General features: G+C 41.0%; 1 long non-coding RNA gene across 1 annotated transcript in view; it reads left to right on the top strand.

Annotated features, from left to right (window-relative positions):
* LOC147344513 (uncharacterized) overlaps positions 1-11,437 on the top strand; it is a 35,977-nt gene extending 24,540 nt beyond the window's left edge. The window contains exons 2-3 of the long non-coding RNA XR_015155520.1: positions 5,664-5,782; positions 11,175-11,437. This is a non-coding gene — a long non-coding RNA (uncharacterized LOC147344513). The remainder of the gene's footprint in view (positions 1-5,663; positions 5,783-11,174) is intronic.
* The last annotated feature ends 729 nt before the right edge of the window (positions 11,438-12,166 follow it).

Here is a 12,166-nt window from a genome sequence, read left to right as displayed (position 1 = left end):
TGTCCCCTCCCGCTGGAGCCTCCCTCCCACCTCCCACCCCATCCCACCCCTCTGGGTTGTCACAGAGTACTGGATTTGGGTTCCCTGTGTCACACAGCAAATTCCCACTGGCCACCTCTTTTATTAAGACGTATGGTGAAGTGTACGTTTCAGCGTTACTCTCTCAGTCTGTTCCTCCCTGCTCTTCCCTTACTGTGTCCAAAAGCCTGTCCTTTACGTCTGTCTCATCTGCCGCCCTGCAAGTAGAATCATCAGTACCATCTTTCCAGATTCCATCTATATGTGTTAATATATGATATTTGTTTTTCTTTTTCTGACTTATCCTTTACGTCTGTCTCATCTGCCGCCCTGCAAGTAGAATCATCAGTACCATCTTTCCAGATTCCATCTATATGTGTTAATATATGATATTTGTTTTTCTTTTTCTGACTTATCCTTTACGTCTGTCTCATCTGCCGCCCTGCAAGTAGAATCATCAGTACCATCTTTCTAGATTCCATCTATATGTGTTAATATATGATATTTGTTTTTCTTTTTCTGACTTACTTTACTCTGTATAATAGACTACTGGGCATATACCCTGCTGCTGCTGCTGCTAAGTCGCTTCAGTCGTGTCCGACTCTGTGCGACCCCACAGACGGCAGCTCATGAGGCTCCCCCGTCCCTGGGATTCTCCAGGCAAGAACACTGGAGTGGGTTGCCATTTCCTTCTCCAGTGCATGAAAGTGAAAAGTGAAAGTGAAGTCGCTCAGTCGTGTCTGACTCTTAGTGGCCCCATTGGACTGCAGCCTACCAGGCTCCTCCGTCCATGGGATTTTCCAGGCAAGAGTACTGGAGTGGGGTGCCATTGCCTTCTCCACATATACCCTGAGGAAACCATAATTGAAAAGGACACATGTCCCCCAGTGTTCACTGCAGCACTATTTACAACAGCTAGGACATGGAAGCAACCTAGATGTTCACTGACAGACAAACGGACAAAGAAGATGTGGTACATATACAATGGAATATTACTCAGCTATGAAAAGGAACATATTTGAGTCAGTTCTAATGAGGTGGACGAATCTAGAGCCTATTATACAGAGTGCATGGGTTTTTAAAAAGCATTTTACTTATCAAATAAATAAGCCAAATTTATTTGAGTTGGGTCTTGACCTCCTTTGTGGCACACTTGCTTCTCTCTAGTTGCAGTGTGGGCTTAGCTACCCTGTGGCCTGTGGGATCCTAGTTCCCTGACCAGGGATCGAACCTGCATCCCATGCATTGCAAGGCAAGGGATATTCTTAACTACAGGACCACCAGAGAAGTCCCTAAATTTGTATGGTGTTAAGCCACTAAGTTTGTGGTCACCTGTTGCAGCAGCAGCAGGAAACTCATCCACAGAAGGGAGAGCATGGTTCTGGAGGTGGAGTCTGGTGTTAGTCAGGAACCAAGGCACAGCCAGCTGGCTGTAGACCCTGCTTGGGGGAACCCCTCCTTTCCCACTGCAGCCATGACATTCAGGGGCAGCTGTCAGTGATGGTGCTCCAAGCTTTAGTTCTAGGGGTACATGCTGGGTCCTGGGATTAATGAGAAGGGTCAGTCACTCTGCAACTCCACAAGCAGACCATCTTTCCCACCATGTCCTGCAGAAATAGGGCACTTGCGGTGGAGGGGCCCTGCTGTCTGGGAGCCGTCAGCAGACAGGTCAGCTGAAGGGTCCAGGGGCGGGTGCTGAGTACTCCCTCCGGGCAGCTTGAGTCCCCGGGGTTGGCGGACAGGCCACTATAGGGTGCTCCCCCAGCCTCCACTTCCGCCTCACAGACACTGAGCTAAAAATCAGTCAAGGAGAGGAGAAAGGAAAGGGTTGTCAGAGTTCCAGGAATGCCACTGAATGAACAGGGGGTAAATGTCTCTGTCGTTAAATCAGAAAAGGTCTATTTCTGGAACAAGAGCTCAAGAGGAAGCCCTCACGCCACACTGTCGATGATGATGGTTTAAAATGCCATCAATCTAACAAGCTATTAAGCAGAACACGTCCCATCTTGCTCACTTGAGAGCTGCACCTTCATAAGAACAATTTAAATATTTGCTGAAATTTTAGATATATGCTAAACATTAACACATTAAAATAAATATCATATGTTAAAATTTGTTTGACTGTACTTTTTACATGACAGGAAGTTGGCAAAACATCAGAGATGACCAAATGTTATTCTTGTGTATATGTACACATACAGCTGATGGGTCACTACTCATGGATGCTAAGTAATAGAGCAGAGATGCGTAATTCGTAAATTATACACTGATGGCATAAAGTTTACATTTCTTGTTTTTATTTAAGCAAAATTATTAATTCTATTGTCATAGTAAAGATTTTCACCTAACTTACATATTATATGAAATAATGCCACATTAGACCTCTCTTGAGTAATCATAGTTCTTAGTTTTTTATTATTTTCAAATTGGAGAAACTTTGTGAGTTATTTAATAGTAACTCCAAGAGTGGTCAATAAACTTCAAGCAATAGTTTGAGTCCGAAATGAATTGTGAATTGTACATATCACGTTCACATATTATGATGGAATCAAATATGATAAAAAGGTGGTTCAGTGGTAAAAAGAATCTGCCTGCCAGTGCAGGAGATGTAGGAGACACTGGCTCGATCCCTGGGTCCAGAAGATCACCTGGAGAAGGAAATGACAACCCACTCCAGTATTCTTGTCTGGAGAATTCCATGGACAGAGAAGCCTGATGGGCTATGGTCCATGGAGTCGCATAGAATCGGACACTACTGAACGACTAAGCACAGTTAGCGATTTTAGTCATCTCTTAAAGCAGTGTCTAGATTTATTCAATATTTCTTAATTCCTTTTTTCAACTTTTTCAGTGCTGGGATATTCTAAAGAAAACTGAAAATATCACTAAGTGACTTAACTTTTTAAGATCTATACTTCTTTCAGATCTCTATTTCTTATTCCATTAATGACCAGAAAATATTCTCTATGGAAAATAACTTGGGAATTATTTTTATGTAGATATTCATAGTTATCCCATTATTTTTTTAGTACTAATTTCGTTATAATTAATGAAATGCCACATATTTCACAAGTATTTTTTTAAATTAATGATTAAAAAATGAAGTAGCTACACACACTATTCTTTTATTTTCGAACCTTCTGATAATATTGTTGAGAGCAAGCAATAATATATACCAAGCAACAGTGGATAATGCAAACTCAAGATTATTTCATTTTCCACCCATTTGCTTCTTTTGGTAGAGCTTCTGTTGTTTTGCTTAACTCTTCTCATATTTTGTTTAAATTAAATCTAGTTGCTAGAACAGCAATTAGTTGGCATTCCCACTGTATGTATGAGGAACCTTATAAAGTCAAATTCGATATACGTTTGATGAAACTGTTTCCATTTTGGGAAGATCCAGAAAATACTTTTTATACTTGCTTAATTATTCTGAAGGACACATTGCTAGGGACCAACTTGAGATCATGCGTCCTAGTAACAAATCCCTACTGTGGGCTACATGTGGAATGCTTCTGAATTTTTTACGGAATTCTGGCCCATACACCCTTTTGCTTACCAACTCTGTTTGTGCCAATTTCGTAAACTTACTCTCAACCATCTTTCAAATCAATGCCTAAGATTCAAAGTTCTTCTTCTAGTTTCTTAAAAAAAAAAACAACCTGTACTTCTAGGTATGAAAACAATGCAATATGTTCCTGTTTTCTTCTTCAGCAACACACATAGCAGGTGTCTGTTGTTCAATATGACTTTTGTCGGTGGCTCCAGTGGCAGCTAGTTGCACTGAGTAATGCTTGCTTATGTTTTCATGGTATATATGAATGATTCTCTCACTTTGTTTTCTGATACATTAATAATTTAATTTAAAATTATCCACCCTAGATAAGGATTGCTTGTTTTATTACTTTTAACCGTCTTACAGTTTTGGCCATTCTAACATAAAAATTGGAATTATTTCTAGTAAACCTAGAAAAATCGTATTGTGTTCTGTAAATATTGTGCTATTATTGCCGTAAAAAGTGCCATAACTCTTGGACACAACAGAATATTTTTTCAGAACATCACAACAGAGTTCTAAATGGGTGTTTACTTGCCTTGTTGACCACGATTGGTCGTTTGCTATTTATTCAGCCCACTTTTCAATTTTTGGTTCTTGCATGTGCACTCTTTTTCATACGTGTATGAGTGACACTTATATAGTTTTGGAAAATCCAAATGCTTTTGGTCACAAATAACTTCAAAGGTGATCTTGAAAATCAGTTGTAAATTATATAACACTTTATGTAACAGCATGCTCTGTCTTTCTCCTTGGACTATGAAAACCTGCTTTTAGAGGTTCTTTTTCCATTTGAAAGAACTTTGGTATAAAATTAAACACTGAGTTTGCTGCCATACTCATCCAATGAAAAATTGAATTAGCTGATTTGAATTGGATTGTGTTTTGCTAGAAATATTCTTTTGTAGTCAAAGTGGGGTTTGATGCCAATTTTAGGATCATCCTACGATAAGTGAGTGACACTCCAGAGAGTTCATCTTTCTCATCCAATTTGCTGATGTCGTGAATGGATTTTTCTGCATCTTGCAATGGACAGACCAGAGTTGCACCTGCTGCTTCTGAGTTGTGAATTCATTATGAACAATCCTCTTTTTCATTCTTATTGCTTTGATCAGCGATTGAGTCTTCATGTAGTAAAGAATATGAGGTTTCAGGGATTTCATCTAAGCTCTTGAAGTTGTGAATTTTATTTGAATAATTCTCTGGCTCATCTTCATCGTTTGATCAGTAATTAAAACTTTATTAAATATAGAATTAATAATATCTAACTAGTAAATTTTGGATGGGTTATACCTGTCACAGGCTTCCCTGGTAGCTCAGCTGATAAAGAATCTGCCTGCTATATGGGAGACCCTGGTTTGATTCCTGGGTTGGGAAGATCCCCTGGAGAAGGGATAGGCTACCCACTCTAGTATCCTTGCTTGGAGAATCCCCATGGGCAGAGGAGCCTGGTGGACTATAGTCCATGGGGTCGCAAACAGCTGGACACAACAGAGTAACTAAGCATGCACATGGACTTCTCATTTTATTAGTATTATTTTTAGCTTAAAAAATTTTAGATAGGCCATTTATTCAAAGGTATTCTATTTATTTTTTCTTTTCAGTTTTTTTCTGAGCTCTACTTTTTCTTTTTTTGTTCCTATCATGATCTTGCCTTATATTTATTCTCGATGTTTCAAAGATTAAAAATAAAATGTAGTTGTACTTAAAGTAAAAACAATTTACATATATTTATATCAAAAATGAAATGAAAGCAAATGTGACAAAAATCAACATTTTCCACGTTACTAAGTTACTTTCTTTTAAAATAGTAAAAATCTCTATTAAAATCCAAGGGGAAAATGGAAAATATCATTAATGACTATAAAAAGTGAAACTATTTCTAAAGTTGAACTTTTATATAACTTTGCAAATTTAGCTAATCATATTAGATAGTTTACAAATGCAGGATTACTTTCAATTCTAGCGTTCAATATGCAGTCACAAGCACAGGAGTTGATACCATGCTTCTTCTTGTTATATCTAGATCCATATATGTGCATATTTAAGAGTATTATGAATTATTTCACTATTGCAAAATGTTTTTCAGTGCATCTGGTTCACAAATTGGAAGAGGAACAGGAAAATGGACTCTCAGCCTCACAAAGAATGCTTCATTATGCCAGAACCTCCTGTGTTTGTCCTGTCCAGGAGAAAGCATTTGACAAGGTAATTAATTAGTAGTTTATCTTACCTAAGCATTTCTGCTGCTCAGATCCTCCCCTCTTCTGAAGCTGTGTCTATTTCTGACATCTACAGGTAGAACCCCAAACCTTATGGCATTTGAGCTCTGATACTTTTTGTTTCACGGACATAGAGCAAGAAATGTATAGATGTGCTTCTCTAGGGCCTGAGCTGTGTTATTCACTTAAGTGGATGCTTAGAGTTGCTGCCGGAACTATACCAGCATCAACTGTCAGAGCGCCAATGACAGAGGCACTGTGTGTTCTTTACAACATGTGTGTGTGTGTGTGTGTGTGTGTGTGTGTGTGATGTGCACAGCCCTCAGAACTGTGGCTTTCCTGGTAGCTCAGAAGGCAAAGAATCTGCCTGCAGTGTTGGAGACCTGGGTTCGATCCCTGGGTCGGGAAGATCCCCTGGAGAAGGGAATGGCAACCCGTGTCCATATTCTTGCTTGGAAAAGTCCATTGATAGAGGAACCTGGAATGTTACAGTCTGTGGGGTCACAAAGAGTTGGACACGACTGAGTGACTAACACTTTCACTTTCAGAATTTCAGAGGCCCCAGAACAGAGGCCCCTCTGGCCTGAAACTAAGGGTGGCGCTGACCCTAAGTACTTTTATGGATGGAGAGATTTGGGAAACAAGGTTTTTAGTCTTTCCATCCATCAATCCATCCATCTTTTCTTCTATTCATTTACTCAAAACAAAAACAAAACCACAGAAACTACTCTTTGAAACCTCCTGTGTACCCGGTGGGCTTCCCAGGGTGCTGGTGGTAGAGAACCTGCCCGCCAGTGCAGGATACATAAGAGACACAGGTTTCATCCCTGGGTGGGGAAGATGCCCTGGAGGAGCCTGGACAGAGGAGCCTGGAGGGCTGCAAAGGGTCAGACACTAGCGAAGTGACTTAGCGCGTGCACGCGTGCACCAGGTACTGAGCTAGGTGCTGGAGTCCCAGCCTGGGCCTTTGAGAACCCTTTTGGGGGAAGAAAATAGGCAAGGCTGAATGGATGGGTAACTTGGAGATGTTCTTGAGAGTGGGAGATCTCCAGGAAGAGAAGAGGGAGAAAAAAAGAACTATTCAGAGTGAATAGTCTGTGCAGATGTATGGATTCATGAAAGGGCTTTGATGTCTAGGTTTCAACATGGCTTGATAGCAGGGTTCCAGGAAGCCAGGAATACACAATGAATCTAGAGAGGTATACGGTTGGAGCCTTGTTTTGAATGGCCTTGTTGCCAGGTGAAGGAGTTTGTACCTTATCCTATAGACACGAGCAATACATGATCGTAGTGTTGGGGAGGAAAGGCTTTTACCTTCTTATGTTAAATGCCTGGGGTCCTGCAAATTAAAATCACAAAATCCAGATTAGCAAAAGAAAAAACAGATTTAACTAGCTACATACAGGAGAGTTCACAAAGAAATGTGACTCAAGGAGGTGGTTAGAATTCACAGCTTATACACCAGCTTATCTTACTCAGCCCCCCAGGTGGTGCTAGTGGTAAAGAACCCGCCTGCTGATGCAGGAGACGGGACAGGGGCTTGATCCCTGGGTTGGGAAGGCATGGAGGAGGGCATGGCAACCCACTCCTGTATTTTTGCCTGGAGAATCCCATGGACAGAGGAGCCTGGTGGGCTATGGTCTATAGGGTCACAAGGAGTTAAACACAATTGAGGCAACTTAGCTCTCAGCATACAGGGGATGGGATGGGGCAGAGGGGCCCTTCTGGGAGAACTGCTTCTTAGAAGCAGTGGGAAGGGCATTTTCAGAAAAGCAGATGACTTTTTGGAAAGATACATGGGCCCTTAGGAGAATAGATGGGAGACATGATAGTCTTGTGACAGTGTCTGTTTGGGTCAGAGAAAGGAAGATTAGAGCTGCTGTAGGAGAGGGGATTTATGACCACTGAGTTCTTTGGGGAGGCTCTGCTTTTAGGCAGATAAGGGATTTCAGGAACTCAGATGCCTCAGTGCAAAGTAAATTGATAGTGGTTTATTGTGAACCCCTTCAACAGTATGGAGATTGCTTTGGAATGGCAGAGAACAGAGAAACCTAGAAGACCCCCCCAAGAGACTGTGATGCATTCAGGAAAGAGATTTTGAGGCCTCGATCAGTGATTCTTAAAGTGCAACGTGCACACGTCACATCTGGGAATCTTGTTAACGCAGGTTCTGATTTCGAAGGTCTGGGGTGGGACCTGAGGGTCTGTCTACATTTCTATCTTGCTCCCAGTTGCTGCCGAAGCCAGTGGTCCGTGGACCATTCTAAACAGAAGGGCTTTCCTCAGAGCAGGAGGTGGGGATGGGAACAGAAAAGATTCTTGCCTTCAGCCACACAATAGACTCATCTGGCCGGTATCCCAAGCAGTCACAGCCAAACCTTTGCGGGTGGGGCTAGGTATCAGTGTCTTATAAAGCTCCCCAGGTGGTTAAAGCTGCAGGCAAGGTTGAATGGCCTTGTCTCTGAGCCAGTATCAGCAGATTACCCTTCCATAAGCCACACCATTCCCATCCCTGTACATTAAGTTCTCTGGCTGTTAATGTCAGAGCTGATTCCTGGCAGCATGCTTAGAATGGCTTTGGGGAACTGAAAGAGGAGTTGAAGACAAACAGCAACAAGATAGAAATTGTGACTATTTTATCTCCGTCTTTTTTGTTGTTTTTGATTTTGCTGTCTCATGGAGTGAAAAAGCAGAAACAAACATCTTCTGTTGTTTACCATGATTGGATAAACATCCTTGAACCGTGAGCTGCTACTGCTGTCCACAGAAGACTGAGCTAGACAAAAAGCAAGCATGAAAAAAAAAATTGTTTTCCTTTGTGTTAAAGAATGTCAGTTGCTTTTTCTAATTACAAAAATTATACAGGCTGATGGTAAAAACTTTCAGACATGATGGACAGGTAAAACCCAGAAAGGGGGCAGTCCCCAGTATCAAGCTGTTTTATTTTAATTTCCATTTAAATAAAAGAACTCAACCCAAAAGGAAGGCGCTGAAGCTCCAATACAATTGGAACTGAAAACAGCATTCTTGTCAAGATTTCATGGCATCAGCCCATTAGCTGTTCATCCTCCAAACTTTCTCGAACGTGAAACAACTCTCATCATCTCACCTGGAGCGATCACTACTTAATGGTAGTGATTAACTCTCCAGCTCAGAAGGCAACTGGTTATTAAATAACAACCTCCTGCCACGTTATCTTTCTCCAAAACAATGCACTCACAAACCCCCGTGTTCTCTTCGCTCCAGCAGTGCCATGGCTCCAGGGCAGGTGCACGAATGGATTCATCCCCAGGCAGGCACCTCCAGCCAGCAACTCTCTCTAGAGGTTTAGGAATATGTTGCAACAATTTCTAAATGGGGAGTGATTAAACTTCCTTTCTGTGGTTAAAAACTCACAAGTTCCTGTTATTGATGAAAGGTTAAATCATAAATCTGTTAATGGAATTAAAGAAATGTAGATTAATTTTAAAGCATTGATTGGCACAATTGTGGGACATCTGGGGGAAGCTATTAATATTAAAATTCTGCAAATTCCTGAGTATGCAAGAGGAAGACTGGAAGGAGCGGCATGTAGGCTGCAGAACAAGGTGGCAGAGTCCATTAATCCAAGATGGAAACAGAACCTTGGGACTGAGGTCCATGCTGGGTTAGGACAAGCATACCTGTAGGAAGCCTGTTCATTTCATTAGAACTAAAGGGACACGGGTCACTTTGGAAGTATCTGTCTCAAAACAACTGGGACCTGAGGTGCAGTGAATGAATGAAAGGGGGTGGGGTGAGATAGCTGGTGATCTGGCTCACATGATAATTTAACAGTGAGATGATAATTTATTGAGTGATGGGGAGTATTATCATGGAGGTCCATAGATGGAATATTTTAGCCAAAAATTAAGCTTTCAAGTTTCTCATGTTTCTTTATTTCCCCACGTAAGGTCAAGAGGCAAGTTTCATCAGTTGAAATCTATCAAATCTAGGCCCTTTTCCTATTCAATAGCCCTTCTCTGCACCCCATTGTTTCTTTTGATGCAATTAATCCCACTCACCTTCCTGGTGTGTCCTGAGCTCTCCAGCTATACTCATCAGAAGCTCTCCCCAGGAACAGCCCACCAGCAGTGAAGTAAATTTTCAAGTTGAGTTCTGTTTCCCACAGTGCCTATCACTCTTGTGAGGGGATTTCGTTCCCTTTTGATTAATGATGCCATTTTGCTTGGAAGAGCTGACCTACTGATTCAGGATGAGGAATTCAGGAGCTCACATTGTAGTGAATGGTTTTCACCTTTCGGGTGCTCTTTATTTACTCTTCAGAGTCCTGTTGATGTTTGAGAATACAAAATGCTCCCCGTTCGCCCATTTCTCATCTTTCTGAGCTATTGTTTCACTTTGGAAGCATTTGTGAAGCCATTCAAGCCACAGTGATGCTGATTTTATAAATAAATTGGGATCAAAATATGAAGGAGTATGTCCCTGTTAGGGAAAGGGGAAAAGGGCCATATATCTTTAGATCCACTCTAATCAACCACAACTACCTGGTTAATTCAGGTAGAAATGGGGTCTCTTTCCAACTAAATGATCCAGGTAATTTAGGCTGTGAACTTTGGTGTGCTCTGATAGACACTGATTATAAATGACTCATACATTACTAAATGACCAATTAATAAATGACTCATCCAGTGATAACTAAATACTTTGAAAAAAATTATTCCCACCAGAAGTCTTGATTTCTTACTATTTATGATGATATTCATAAACTCATCATGAAAGCACTCGAAGTATATTGCTACATGGAAGATGCAAGTTGCAGAATAATGTACATAATATGCTACCATTTATGATAAAAGTAGGAGGAAAATAATATATGTTTGCATTGGATTGTAAATGCTTTAAAATCTCTGCAAAGAAAAGGAAACAAAAACAGGGACTTCCCTGGTGGTCTAGCAGTTAGGACCCTCCGCTCCCAATGTAGGGGGCCCGGGTCTGGTCCCTGGTCAGGGGAACTAGATCCTGCATGCCAACCAAGAGTTCTCGTGCTGCAACTAAAGACCCCACATGCTGCAACCAAGACCTGGTGCAGCCAAGTGAAGCAATTAATTAATTAAAAGAAACAAAAATAAATGCAAATCTAATAATGCTTATCCTCTATTGGGAGCGATGAGGAACTGGCGTCTTTTAGGAATTTTTTTTTTAACATTTGAAGTATATGAATGAATAATTTGGCAAAAAACAATAATTTTTTAAATGTAAAGACCTTCATACAAAGTAACTGGTGACGAGTGACTAAACGAAGGAGTGTCATCTTTAGGTACTCTGGCACTTGTTCTTTGCCCAAAGGGAACAATGAGGCAGAAACAAGGGCTAATGCATTTGCCTTCTCTCCCCAGCAACTCAAGAAGAAAACCTGACCATTGAGCCCGAGGTGGCAGGAAGAACTCCAATCACACAGAATGTTGCTAGCCAGCCTATGGACTGCATACCCCCAAATCTGGTGTTGTGATGTCCACTCAAAATGGCTTAAATGAACATTTTTTTGATGTATATATAATAATCTCGAATTTTAATATACAAAAACCCATTTAATTATATCCTTTAAATTTTATGGTTATGGGAGGTGCATCTCAGTAAAGCTGTTTAAAAAAATCAGAAACACCTGCTTTTCTTCTCAATTGTTGTAAGCTCTTTGAACACACTTATGTACCAATGCCTTTAGGAGAGTTGGCTCAGCAGGGTACATATTTGGTGACTGAATGATGATTCACACTCAGTTCAGTTCAGTTCAGTTGCTCAGTCATGTCCGACTCTTTGTGACCCCATAGACTGCAGCATGTCAGGCTTCCCTGTCCATCACCATCTCCCGGAGCTTGCTCAAACTCATGTCCATTGAGTTGGTAATGCCATCCAACCATCTCATCCTCTGTCGTCCCCTTCTCCTCCTGCCTTCAATCTTTCCTAGCGTCAGGGTCTTTTCCAATGAGTTAGTTCTTCGCTTCAGGTGCCAAAGTATTGGAGTTTCAGCTTTAGCATCAGTCCTTCCAATGAATATTCAGGACTGATTTCCTTTGGTATTGACTGGTTTAGTCTCCTTGCAGTCTAAGGAACTCTCAAGAGTCTTTTCCAACACCACAGTTCAAAAGCATCAGTTCTTCAGTGCTCAGCTTTCTTTATGGTCCAACTCTCATATCCATGCATGACTATGGAAAAACCATAGCTTTGACTGGACGGACATTTGTCTGTCTAGTCACATTAATGATTCACATTAGCTATATAGATAGTTCAAATTCAACTACTAATTCTCTCTGGCTTATATTGGAAATCACCTCTGTATCATTATCTGGATCTCCATTTCAGGAATCTTTTTTTTTTTCCTCTTACAGTT

Source organism: Bos grunniens, chromosome 26, assembly GCF_055505025.1.
Source record: "Bos grunniens cultivar Pamir isolate PY7600 chromosome 26, Bosgru_T2T1.0, whole genome shotgun sequence".
Taxonomy (NCBI): Eukaryota; Metazoa; Chordata; class Mammalia; order Artiodactyla; family Bovidae; genus Bos; species Bos grunniens.
The sequence above is the reverse complement of the archived record's forward strand: the minus strand, read 5'-3'. Positions and strand labels throughout refer to the sequence as shown.